This window comes from Canis aureus, chromosome 5, assembly GCF_053574225.1.
Source record: "Canis aureus isolate CA01 chromosome 5, VMU_Caureus_v.1.0, whole genome shotgun sequence".
In the NCBI taxonomy this organism is placed as follows: Eukaryota; Metazoa; Chordata; class Mammalia; order Carnivora; family Canidae; genus Canis; species Canis aureus.
In genome coordinates, this window is record NC_135615.1 from 543,240 (window position 1) to 557,489 (window position 14,250).

The window sequence follows — 14,250 nt, forward strand, 5'->3', positions numbered from 1 at the left end:
TTCCTTTCTCTGAAATAATGAATAAAATGCCAAGATGACTAAAATAGTATCAGACGTTTGGTAGTCTGGACAGATCAAAATACGCCTAAATCTGAAAATGTTTCTGACACACTCCAATAGTTAGACACCTGTAGTGTTAGCGATTAGTTGTAAATCTTCTCAGAGTAGGACTGTGGTGAGCATATGTGTCAGGGGTGGCATAGTCGTGAGTTAGGAAGGATGGAGAATGTTTGCTTTGTCGATTAACCCTTACACAAAACTGAGGCTCACTGTTCACTAGCTTCAGGGTAAAAGCAGACCCAGAACAACCAGTCTTCTAAGTAGGCAAAGGGATCTGGCCTTTCGTTTGTTGATTTGACATTTTTCAGAGCCTATTGAACAAAATCTGTATTTCCATACTTAATATGATCTTCAGATAGAATTTCCAGATAGATAAATATCAGAGCTCTAAATTAGAAGTCAGAAAAAACTGGATTCATATTCTTGTTCTTAAAACACCATGTGAGCCGGGACAAGAAATATAACCTCATAATCTTAGCCCCTTTATCTCTCAATGAATAGTTTAAACAAATTACAGGTGACCCCATCTGCTCTAAAATTCTCTGAACCACTAAGCAAGATAAAACAATGAACTAATTTAGCAATGGTCTTTCAGCATAACTAGGTTGCTATAATCAGGAGGACGCTCCTGAAATACATTATTTTTCTCCACTTCTGGCTTGAATATATTATTTTTTTTCTATCATAACAGTGTAACAGCCCTGAATGCCTTCAGTCAAAATTCCCTACAGCACACAGTCATCTTGATTAAAATCTCAACAGTTTATTACAGATGGAGTAGTTCCAAAACATAATAATACTCTTCAGGTAGCAGGTGTTCCTGCATTTATTCAAATGGCTGGCTGAAAAGATGCAAAAGCCTTTGTTTCCTGATGAGGTTAAACAGACTTTTACCTATGAAAACAAACTGTCAAACACAGGTACATTTAAAAACCCCTCTCAAATTATTTTTCGAGCATTAAAATCTACATATAACTGATCCATAATTAACCCGATCAGAAAACAAGTAGCCAGAAAAACAGGTAAAATTAAATATATTTGTAAAAACAAGTTGACTTTTATGTAACACAGCTTTGTTCTACCTCTGAGCACTTGGTTCATTTTTTGTTTTAAATCTTAGATGATCTGAAAAGCAATACATTTACACTTCACATGAAATTTAATGCTGGATGTAAATGAGTAAAAGGTAAGTAAATATAAGTAAAAGGAGACATGTTATCAAGAATGAGTAAAATTTTTTGAAAAAAAGAATTACTAAATCAGAAAAAGACCTGGCAATGTAATTTAAATTATCAACATCTGATTTTCCTCTATAGAATGACAGAAACAAAACTGATTGTGTAACATTCTAAGCTTAATTTTTAATCACCTGAGTTAAAGTCCTAGCTCATCCACTTACTTACAACCTTTAACTTAATATTTAGTCCCTCTGAGTTTTCATTGACTCATCACAAATGAAGACATAACCAGTTACCATCGACTAAATCCTACTCGCAATGTGGTTTGGTCCAAGAAATGAGTGACAGATCTATCCTCCTATATGGTAAATTGTCCAATGTTATTTAAAAAATTAGTTATGTTTTAAAAAGTTATTTCTCTTGAAAAAGTCACTTCATTTTATTTTGTGTGTTTCTACATATATAACTAAAGGAAATTCAAAGGAAAGAAAAAAATAATTTCTCAATGAAATACTTTTTTCCATCTTTGCGTAATTCACTCATCACCTTAAGACAAAAAAGATTACATTTGTTCCAGATACATCACTTTAGTGAAAATTAATTCTCATGTGACTGTAGGCAAGCAATATAGAATAAAAGTATAATATATAGAATATGGAAAATTGTACAGCTCTTTACTAAATGTTTCCTAAACAAATAGTTTTGCTATCCTGATACTTCCCTAAATTAACTCCTTTATTACAGGAGTAGTTTAAGAGTCACAAATATGCATGCTAGGAACTATTACTCATTTTGTTTTCCTAAAAAAGAAAATTATTCCATGATTTGAGCCAATGAAAATAGATCTCTCTAAAACAGAATCTGTGTTTCATTATAAAAGCAGAACTCATTAGTATCAGTGAAAAACTCTCGGGAATAAAGGTGAGGGTAAAAATGTGAGTTTTGGATGTAAATATACCTAGATTCAAAGTCCCAGCCTGTCAGTGACTAGTTAGGTAGACGTTTCTATGAAACTCCCTTTACCCATCCTTCAATAAAATGGAACTTGCATTTTAACTCAGAGGGTTGTGCTAAGAATTAATTACATAAAATAGTATTAAGTATTATGTTCAATAAATGTTAAATATTTGATGTTCAATGAATGCATCCACTACTGTGGTTGTGATGTATAATCAGAACTACCCTTTCCAACAACATTGATATTGAATTATTGCTCAATGGTTGCATAGCTTTTGCATCTGATTGCATGTATGTATCTCAGAATACAAATTTTTCAGATCAGACTTTTTATTAAATTATAATTGACGTGGAATATTATATTAGTCTCGGGTATATAGCATAGCGATTCAATATTTTTGCATATTATGAAATGATCGCCTGGAGAGGTCTGGTTACTACCTGTTAGTATAAAAAATTATTACAATGTTATTGACTATATTCCATAGACTGTACATTGCATGCCCATAAATTACTTATTTTATAACTGGAAGTTTGTAACTCTTAATCCCCTTTACCTATTCCAACTGTCCCCTGACCCTCTCCCCTCTGGCAACCACTAGTTTGTCGTCTGTATCTTTCTGTTTTGTTTGTTTGCTTTTTTTTAGATTCTACACATAAGTGAAAGCATATGGTAGTTGTCTTTTTCTGATTTACTCACTTAACACAATGCCTTTAAAGTGTATCTGTGTTGTTGCAAATGGTAAGATTTCATTCTTTTTTTTTTTTTTTTTTTACAGTTGAACAATATTCTTTTGTATATCACATCTTCTTTAACATTTATCTCAATGGACACTTAGGGTTACTTCCATGACTTGGCTATAGTAAATAATGCTGCAGGAAACACAGGCATGCATATATATTTTACAATTAGTGTTTTTGTTTTCTTTGTATAAATACCCATAAGTGGAATTGCTGGATCACATGGTAGTTCTATTTTTGAAAAATTTTTGAGGAAAATTTTATACTGATTTCCACAGTGGCTGAACCAGTTTGCATTCCCACCAACAGTGTAGGAGGGTTCCCACATCCTCACCAACACTTATGTCTTGTGTTTTTGATAATAGCCATTCTGATAGGTGTGAGGTGATACCTCATTGAGGTTTGGATAAGGCAGCCTATAGAAGAGTCTTGTTTTCCTTATCCATTTAGCCATCCCATGTCTTTTGATTGAAGGATAGTTCCCTTACACTTAAAGTCACTATTTCTAGGTATGTACTTACTGTCATCTTGTTAATTGTTTCCTCACTGTTATTGTTGTCCTTCTCTGTTCCTTTCTTGGTTTGTTACTTCGTGTTTGTTTTCTTTATATTTAGATTGCTTTGTCTTTTACTTTTGTGTTCTTAACTATAAGCTTTCTTCTTTGTGGTTATGGTCTGGTTCACATATAACATGTATATAACTGTCTCCTTTAAGTTGACAGTAAGTTAATTTTGAACGTATCCCAAAGTTTTATATTTGTACTCCTCTCTTCTGCATTTTTATATTGTTGATAACACATTTAACATATTTTTTATTTTATTTATCCCTTAACTCATTGCGGTAGTTTTACTGTACTACCTTTGTCTTTTACCCTTCATATTTGTTTTATAAGTTGTTGATCCACTCACTACCTTGATTACTTGTCCTTCCGGTTAGATTTTTAACTCTCATTTGTTTTCTTAGTTTTCTCTCATTTTTTTCTTTAGTTTTCTTACTAGTAATTAGTACCTTTTCTTTTTAGCTTAGAAAAGCATTCTTTACATTTTTTGTATGGTTGGGTTCAGTGGTGATGAACTCCTTTAGCTTCTGCTTCCTGGAAAACTCTTAATCTCTTCTTCAATTCTGAATGACAGACTTGCCAGGTAGAGAATTCTTGGTTGGGAGTTCTTCCCTTTCAGAACTTTGAATATATTATGCCATGCATGCCCTTCTGACCTATAAATTTCCTGCTGAGAAACCTTCTGATAGAGTTATAATGGCTCCCTTTTATACAGCGTGTTGCTTTTCTCTTGCTTTCAGTATCTTCTCTTTATTATTAATTTTTACTATTTTAATTATAGTGTTCCTTGGTGTGTTTCTCTTTGGATTCATCTTTTCTCTTTTTTAAAAAGATTTATTTATTTATTTATGGGGGGAGAGAGAGAGAGAGAGAGAGAGAAAGAGAGCAGGAGGAAGGTGAGAGGGAAAGAATCTTCAAGCAACCTGCCCACTGAGTGCGGAGCCCAACGTGAGGGCTCAATCCTATAACCCACAAGATCACGACCTGAGACAAAACCAAGAGCTGCTCACTCATCCAACTGAGCCACCCAGGCATCACTGGATTCACCTTATTTGAAACTCTCTGGGCTTTCTGGACTTGAATATTTATTCCCTTCCCTGAATTAGGAAAGTTTTCTGCCATTATTTCTTTGAGAATTTTCCTGGCCCTTTCTCTCTCTCTCCTCCCGTGACTCCTATAATGAAAATGTTATTCTGCTTGATACTGTCCCAGTGGTCCCTTAAGGCATTTTGTCTTTTTAAAAAAACTCTTTTTTGCTTTCATTTTCCTGCTGTGATTTGGTGTTTTCCATGGATTTGCTTCTGTTTTACTGATTCACGTTTCTATTCCATCCGTTCTGCTGTTGAACCCCTACAGTGCGTTTCTCAGTTCAGATTTAACTTCTCTTTGGTATTTTCATCTAGTTCCTATCTCCCTGCAGAAGTTCTTGCTGTGTTCATCCATTCTTCTCCTGAGATCTGTGAGCCTCTTTATGGCCATTACTATGAATTCTTTATTAAGTGTGTTGCTTATCTCAGTTTCATTAAGGTCTTTCTCTGAGGAGTTTCCTTGCTGTTTGGATATATTCCTCTGTCTCCTCATTTTGCCTCTCTCTGTTTCTCTGTATGTATTGGGTGAAATGGCTACCTTCCTTCATCTTGAGAGAGTAGTCTTATGTAGGAGTTTTTCCATGTGAGCCAGAAGCACAACCTCCCCTGGCCACCAGAACCAGGCACTCTATGGGCATCTGCAGTATGGTTTGGGTAAGTCTGCTGGCTCTGATAGAGCCACAGTTGCTGTGCAGGGAGATCAGGGCTCCCACCACTTGCCCACTCCATTTATGCACCAGATAGGTAGAGTTCAGGGTGCTCATCTGACCTGCTTGTGGCTTGGCTGCTACATGAGGGAGACGGGCTCTGTCACTCACCTGGTCTTGATGCAGCTCTGATAATGCACAGAGTGAGTGAAATGTGGGGAGCTTCCCCCAGCCTGGTTATGTGGCAGGGAGAGCAGACCATGACCTTCATGTGTTAGCTAGAGGGAGGGCATCATTTGTTCTATCGTCAGGAAGTTAGGATGAGTGGCAAAAATGGACACACCAGCACTTCCATCCCTGGATAATGTCCTCACAGGTTCCTGACCCTCTGGCAGTCATTTTAAAATTAGTGCATCTCCCTTCTTATGGTTTAGGTGCTTTCAAGTCTATTCCTCTTGTGCTAGATCTCCATGTGAATGCATTTGCAGATGAGCCCTTTTAGAGTGGGATATATGTTCCTTATAGTTCTATGATTCTTTTGGTCCCTATTGTGGGGTTATTGCATCCGGGACAGGGCCCAGGGAGGCCATGTCTCTTCCTCTCCTATCCTTTGCAAAGTGTCTTTTTTGTCTCTTACTGTGGAAAGGCTAGTCATCTAGTTCTCATGGGGGGAGGGGGCTTTCCTTGTTTGTTTACAGAGGAAAATTATTACATGTATAGCTAGAAATTTGTTGTGTCTAAGGAAAGAGTTGCATTTAGGGTATTCCTACACCATCATCTTGAACTACCCTCTCTTCCCAGACTAGATTTTACTTTTGTGCAGGTAACCCATAACAGTCACTCCTTCACAAGGACTGTCCCCAAAAGAGGTGCTTTGGCCTATCACCACTCCTCTTCTGCAGGCCCTTCTCTGAAGAGCCCAGAAGGACAAAAAGCCTAAAATTTCAAGGTCTTGCTCTCAAGATTTTATGACCTGCCTGTTGAAACAGAATAAGTATAATTGAACATTTAGTGAAAAAGAAGAATTTTTTGGAGCTGTGAAGGACACAGCTTATTATTCTGAGGAGTAATCATGGTGGGCAAAATTGGTCAAGGAAAGTTTTGCAAAAAGCTCAATCTACCAGATTGTGTTGGGTTTGGTATGGAGGCAAAAGAGGGAAACACAGAAGGAGATATTCCTGAGAAGAGACAGAGGAGACTGAGCCAGAGGCAACACCTGCATAAATTGAGACCATTTCAAAAGACAAGAAGTAAAGAAATAAATACATAGAAGAGAGAATTCTTGCTCCTATCATGTCTGCTATCTGGCTAGGATGCTTTCAAATTAATGAGCAGGTTAAAATCCAGCATGGTTCCACAAAGAGAGAAGCCTAAGAAGTACTTTGTAATGATGATCAAAAATATGTATTATATTAATTACCAAAATAAAACAATTGCTCTAAAATTCCTGAATATAATATACACGATGAAAGATTTCTCTTTTGCAATAAATATCACTAAATGAAGATAATCATGTTTTTTTTCTTAAAAAAAGTGTTACTGGGTTTTAAAAAAACATAACAGAAAGATAGTTTTTTAAAAATACTGTTAAATATCTATAGGAATCAATCGGAGGAATCATAGGAGTTCAACATGACTTGACAGGAAGACTTCTCTCTCACAATAGTTTAATTATATATTTTATTAGTAATATAAAGTTTGTTACTATGATAGAAGAGAGACTAAGGTGAATGTGAGGGAAACAAATACTAAAGCAAAGTCCACAAGGCAGAGCAAAATCTTTCACCTGAGAAATCCTTCCCTGTGTAGCCAGGTGTCACATGCAGCAATGTACTTGCAGAACACTCTTGTGCAAACTTTAAGCATTATATTTAAGCTCCTACATTTATATGCAAGCATAAATCACAGTGGTATTTGCTGCACGTGTTTTATTAGGTAGGCATTTCTGATTATCGAATAACCCTAAAATATACAGTTAACTCGGTTTTTGGATAAAATGCAGACTATTCAGCCATCACCTATTCCGAAAGAGAGCCCTTCAGTATTCTAGTCAGGCGTTCTCCAACAGTGCTAGGGTACTTCAGCAAAGCTCATGTGTGATAAAACAGCAGTGGCCTCTAGAGCATGTTTTTAAAGCCAGCTCTCTCAGAATTCTAACTAAATTTCTCAAATGAACACACACACACACACACACACACGTGCATGCACACTCATCTCGTTTTTGCTGCTGTTTTAACTTGCCAAAGAGTAAAGGTATATGAATCAGGTCTTATTAATATTAATATATACATTGTTATTTTGCTCCCTGAACACTGTCACTTTGTTATACTAAATTAAAGCCCTGACAGAAACATCCAATTAATCATCACTAAGAAAATGCATTGTTGTGTCATAGTTAATAAGCAGTTCAATGTAATCACACCTTGATCATTCTCCGGAGCAGTTCGGTCCTTTGCATGGTGTGGTTAGAACCAAAATGTCTAATATTAGTTCCCTTAATGATTGCTCAAACAGAAGTTAAAATGGAAAGTCACTCTCCCTTCAGATGTACAAATAATCTTTTTTTTTTTTTTTCTGAGAAGGATAGGGAAGGAAACGTCAAAACAGCAAGAAGAAATTTATGAGTCTTAGACTACATGTTATCATAAAAGGAGTCTCTGGGATTCAGTCATAATCACAGGGTATGATGTTGAGCTCAAAGCTAGTTCCCATGCCCTGCTTATCAACCCCCACAGAACATGTGAACCACAAGTAGAAGCTCCCATCCCAGATGAAAGGAAGCTTCTTCTGGCCAAGGTAGCAGAACTGTAAAAACTCCCTTTGGCCATGGACGGCCTGTAGGACACTTTGATAAGCCCAGAGGAATCACAGGCAAAGATCCTACCTTAATGAGGACTGAATGGACCCCGTGGCTTTTGCAGATAGGAAATACCAGAAGCTTAGGGTGCAGGCAGTGCTGGATTCTTGCCACACAGCACTCTTGAGGTGTGCTTCTTCACCCCGAAGACCCAATGGAGTAAGCCTCCAGATACAAGAAGTGTCCTAGGAACAAGGACGGCATTCAGACAGGGCACGAACAAGAATGAGGGGATCATTTTAGCTCCTCCATCTTACTTAGGGTTTTTAAGTATATTTCATAGGCTATGAGCTGCCAAAGGCATTTCCATTTGAAACAGAAAGAAAACCCAATAGCCTTGCTTCTAGCTCACTGACAGAACAATTTCCAACTGTCTGTGCTTTGAGCAAAGTACTTCACAGAATGCAGATTAACTGATGTGACAGGATATTTATGCCACTGAATCAACAAAATAGTTATAGAAATCATTTCATGGACCCCCTAAACTACCCACTTGTAAAACAATGCAAAGATACTATCTACAAAAAATATATAAAGGAATTATGGTGTACTTTCACAAATTCAGTCACCTACGGAATGCACAAGTAAAATGCTGAGAATCTTATTATGTACCATGAAGGATATTGAGTTTTGGGATGCCTGGGTGGCTCAGCGGTTGAGTGTCTGCCTTTGGCTTATGGGGATGGAGTCCCGTATTGGGCTACCTGCAGGGAGCCTGCTTCTCCCTCTGCTTCTGCCTCTGTCTCTCTCTTGCTCTGTGTCTCTCATGAATAAATAAATACATCTTAAAAAAAGATATTGAGTTTTACATTTGTGTATCCAAATACTTTTATGTACGTAGAGCTGAGTGTTTGCACGGGGCTCAGACCTTTCTTTCTCTGGTGTGGTTAGTTTGGGCTCCTGGAGGGCTCTGTTTCATCATAAGCCCATGGAGTTTCCACACTTAGACACCATCTTTCCTATTCTATAGCTTCCAGGAATTCGAGGTCCCTTCTTTACTGCCATCCCTTGACCATTGAGTCTGAGACTTGACCCATTTACTCATGGCAAAACTGAGGCATTCCCAACACTTCTGACATGTGTGACCTTACAGTCACATCGGCACAGCACCTCTGCAGCTTCCCAACTACCTTCCTTCACACATATCATCCCATTTCTCTAATCCTTGTTTGGGACACAGGGAAAACTTGATTCTTTCCATTTGCAGATGAGAAATTTGAGAATCTGAAAAACTATATGACATACGAATGATCACATGAGTGATAGAATTTTGGGTTATTAATTATAAATTATGCCATTTAGGAAAAGTGCCCGATGGCAGCATAAATTATCATCTATCTACAATTATTAGAATGATATTAAAATTTGGTAACTCCCCCGTTATGTGTCGAATTGCATCCCCGCATCCCCCACTCCCCCAAAGATGATGGAGTCCCAATTCCATTCCCCTGTGAACGTGATCTTATTTCAAAATAGGCCCTTTATGGATGACCAAATTAGAATGAAGTCATCAGGGCAGGCCTCAATCCATACTAAGAATGTGTCGTAATGAAAAGGATAAATTCAGACACAGAGACAGACGTGCACAGAGGGAAGACAATGTAAAGACACATGAGAATGCCACCTACAAGCCAAGACTCACGTTTGTGAGTCTACAGCAGCTAAGAGAGAAGCAAAGAATTGGTGATTTCCCCTCACAGCCCTCAAAAGGAACCAGTTGTGCTGACACCTTAATCTCACACTTCTAGCTTCCAGAACTGTGCAACAATGCCTGTGGCTTACATCTCTGGTACTTTGTGATGGCAGCCCCAGGAGACAAATACGCTCACCAAATGTTTGCCTCGCTTGCCATGGTACCAGAGTAATCTCTCTAGAGATGCTGTAAAAGACTCATAACCTACCTTTTTTGTTTCCAAGTGTGTGGTCTTTGGGAGGTCTTAGGGTTTGATGAGAGCCAACTCCCAAAGCCCAATCAAAGTTTTCAACCAAGGAGTTTTGCCAGCCACACCAGCCTCTCTCAAAAGTACAGGAGGTACCACATTCATTTTCATCAGTCTCATCTCCACAGTCATCTACAAAATTACAGCTTTGCTCTGGTTTATAACATTTGCCGTTCTGACATTCTCAAAAGCCAGGGGGACAGATACCTAGAAAACAGAAAACAAATGAAGATGAGGAAATACTACTAACACATCTGAAGCTACATGACATCCTTACTTAGCTTAAAAGCTAGTAAGAGTAGATTCACTTTAACACATAAAGAAACATGGTGTTCTTAGGAATGTGAGTTATCTGACTCCTATCCTTCTCTCCTGGTCCCCTCCAGGGTTTTGCCCAATAGATCACTCACGAGGATTACTCAAAATGAAAAAAAAATCAAGTATCGTTTTACTGATCTAGGAAAGTATCCCAAGTCTCCTCACATACAGCATTTCCTGTAAGTTCAAGGATATAAATTAGATCTGAAAGCCAAAGTGAGGCTTTCAATTTTTTATCCTGAAACAAAATCTTTAGGGTACTCAGAGCTTATGTATTATGTTGTATTTGGAAGTATATTCCATTACCACCCACATATTTCAAGATTTATCAGAAACCAAATAGATACATGGTACTTCTTCAAAAGCAGGGGTATGAATATATAAGTAATATTCAACTTTCTAACAGATTTTTTCCTTCAAAATGCGCATATATCTGTCAATCATTTAGAATTTTAGAACCAATTTGCCTACATAGCAATGTCAACAATAAATATTTTTTCCCACAAAGCTTAAAATAAAGGGCAATGTTTTTGAAGACCTGAGTTTGAATCCTGGTATTGATACTTCTCAGCTATGAGTCTTGGCTTAATTAGCTAAGCTCATTGAAGAGACTACTGTTGATATTCTCAGCATCTAGAACAGTGCCTGGCCATTAGTAGGTGACTAAAAAATATGAGTCAAATAAACGGAGAAGTGAAATACAGTGCTCTGGATAAGACAAAGCAGTTCCATATTCACATTTAGGGTATAATTGTTATCCTGCTCTAATATTACAATAGGGCATAGCACCAGGGTAACAATATTTCAGTAGAAAAAGTCATTTGAAGATCCATCTTGGAATATCCACTTCCCAGGCTCTGTGACACTATGGTATCTGAGACTTTCTTCCTTCCTGTCTTTCCTATCTGGTAGGTAGAGGAACCAATAATGCCTCCCTATTTTACTTCTACTTGAGCTTCTATGGCCTGGGGTTGTCTGGTGGCTGAGGATTGGTGTGGATTAGAGCTGAGAAGTAAGTTGGGAAGGTGTTCTGGAAGCTAAAATCTCCTGCTGATTAAAATCTTCAAAGATTTTACAAAGAAGCTTTCATGTCCTCCGTCAGTCCCACATTTTAGAAAATAGAAGGCTAAGAGGGAAGAAGTGGGAGGAGATGGATGTGATGTCACGTAGAAACCACTGGGGGAGAAGACTAGTGTTCTGGAAGCTTCTAGCCATTTTGTGTGTTAAGCTGTTTCTGGACTGCTTGTTCAAAATTGCCTAATTAAATGTCCTTTACACTTGCAAAGCTTTTGAAAATAAGTTTCAACCATGCATTCTGCCTCTAACAAAACTTTCTTGTCTGGGTTAATTGCTAACATTTTCTTTTCTTGCAGCGTGGGATTAAACTATTTTTATTTAGCTGCCCAGTTCAGTTTTAGCAGATTGGGGGTAAGGCAAAAGACCTTTAATGTTTCAATCACAGAGCTTGACTCAGAATCAGAACATTAAAGCATTCCTGAGCTACCTAGAAATGGAGATCATTTACATTAACCTCCATTCATAGATGAAAGATAAATGAGGATTATAGATGTTAAATGACTTGATTTTTTGATAGCAGAGGTACAATTTGCACCCAGGTCTATTATCTTCTGAACTATTTTTTAAATCTATTGACTTGAAAAGAAGAGCAGTGATCCAGGTCAACTATCACAAGACGAGACCACCAAGGAAGAGAAATGGTGGTGTTGACCACCAGATGAATTATTTCTCATGGGACTGTTGAAAACCTGTGAAATTACTAGATCATTTAATTTTACACAAGTAGGCATTTGTATTGATTCCGTCAATTCCAGTTTATTTGGGGAGTAAAAACAAAACTGGTTCTTGAGATACTTTTCTCCAAAGAGACTGAATCAAGCTTATATTTAATCCTTTTAAAGCAAATAAGAAAATAATTTGAACATGTTTCTAAATGGAATCACATTACAAATCCCAATATATTACAGAATCAATACAGCTCATATTTTGGAATAATCATAATTTTTAAGTTCTAAAACATAATAGCTACATAATTTAAAAAGACAATAATTTAAATATTACATAATATTAATTTTGAACAGAAAACCCTTCACATTAATAAAGACAATTTTACTGCTATCATGTATCCTACCCATAAAACACCTTTTTGCTAAATATCAAGCAATAATCAAAATTATCGACTAATGTTCTTTACCTATTTCCAAATTATTTTCCATGTCTGTTGTTTTGTCCAAAGAAATCAGCTACTAAGGGAGGATGTATATCTTTAAGTGATTCTGGGATTAAAGCTTCTATGAAATTATGTAACTTTGATTTTTAGTAAAAATATTTTATTTACATTAGGCAGAGACCTTCTTAGTGGGCAGGGTTTTTTTTTTTTTGTAAAAAAGAACAAATTATGAAAGTAAAAAATCTCCAATGCAAATAAATCTTAGAGACTGAATCTGAAGCTTAACATGCTGAAATGCAAACTCTGATTCTTCCCCTCCAAATTTTTTTCAAGTTAACAGCTTTCTTCAACTGTGTCTATGGCAACTCTACAACACCAGTTACTCAGAGGCAAAACAAATCTTGTAAGGAGCTCTGTGTAATAGAGTCTGACTCTACTTCTTGATGTTAGACTTGATTGCTGACAGCTCTTCCTTTGTGTTCCACATCTGGAAACCTAATAAGATAGTCCAGGTGCTTCCCTTATTGGCAGGAGGGTCACACCAAGTATGCCCTTATCAATGCACAGAAATTCTCACCCCAGACCCATCTTCCAAATACCAAAAACTCTAAGTCAGTTTCTTTTCCTTGGTCTCTTAAAAAGGATTGAAAGTGTCTATTACTCACATAATGAGGCTTTCTGTGACATAAGGGTAGCTCCAAGGCATGTCTGAAAGTAGTTTTTTTTTTTCTATTTGAGTGAAAGCGCACAAGCAGGAGAGTGGCAGAGAGAGGGGGAGAAGCAGACTCTCCTGCTGAGCAGGGAGCCAAACATGGGGCTTGATCCCAGGACCCTAGGATCATAACCTGAACTGAAGGCAGATGTTTAACTGACTGAGCCATCCAGGTGCCACTGGTATTGTCAGTCTTAACATCCAAACCAAATTTTGAATAGAGGCCCACCTTCTAACTAAGTATTGGCCCCAGTAGTGTGTGTGTACAACTTTTTATCTCATAACTCATATACAATTTTTCACCATTACTATTTTGGTCTAAGTGACTATCATTTTGTGTGACTTTATTACAATGCTTTCCTTTCTGATCTCCTTTGACCCTTTATGGTCCATTAAACAAAAGATAGCCATGTGATATTTTAACATAATTAAATGTCACTCCTCTATCCCAACCTCTATTTAAATACTATTTCACTTTAAAATGAGCCAGGTCCCCTTGAGAAAATGGTCTGTTTAGAACTAAAAACAAAAAAATTCAAAATGAGACTAGATTTGTTTCTATACCAGAAAATAAGAAAGTGCTCAAAAAATTATAGCATTAGGATGAAAGGTTTAAGGAGCCAGCTTTTTTTTTTATCAATTTTTTTAAATTTTTATTTATTTATGATAGTCAGAGAGAGAGAGAGAGAGGCAGAGACACAGGCAGAGGGAGAAGCAGGCTCCATGCACCGGGAGCCCGACGTGGGATTCGATCCCGGGTCTCCAGGATCACGCCCTGGGCCAAAGGCAGGCGCCAAACCGCTGCACCACCCAGGGATCCCAGGAGCCAGCTTTTAGAGAAACTTACTGGTCAAATCAGAGACAATTAGAATATCAAGATTAAGTAATTTGTGCCCAATTTAAACACAGTAAGAAACAGTAAAAAAAAAAAGTATGAAATTATTCTTCAGCAACAAACAACTAGAAACTTGGGCAAAATACATAAAACAAGTGTTTTCAGATATT

At 37.2% G+C, this 14,250-nt stretch overlaps 1 pseudogene; it reads right to left on the reverse strand.

Moving 5' to 3' along the window:
* Nucleotides 1-14,250, reverse strand: part of LOC144313277 (bromodomain-containing protein 3-like) — a 49,802-nt pseudogene that overhangs the window by 14,193 nt on the left and 21,359 nt on the right.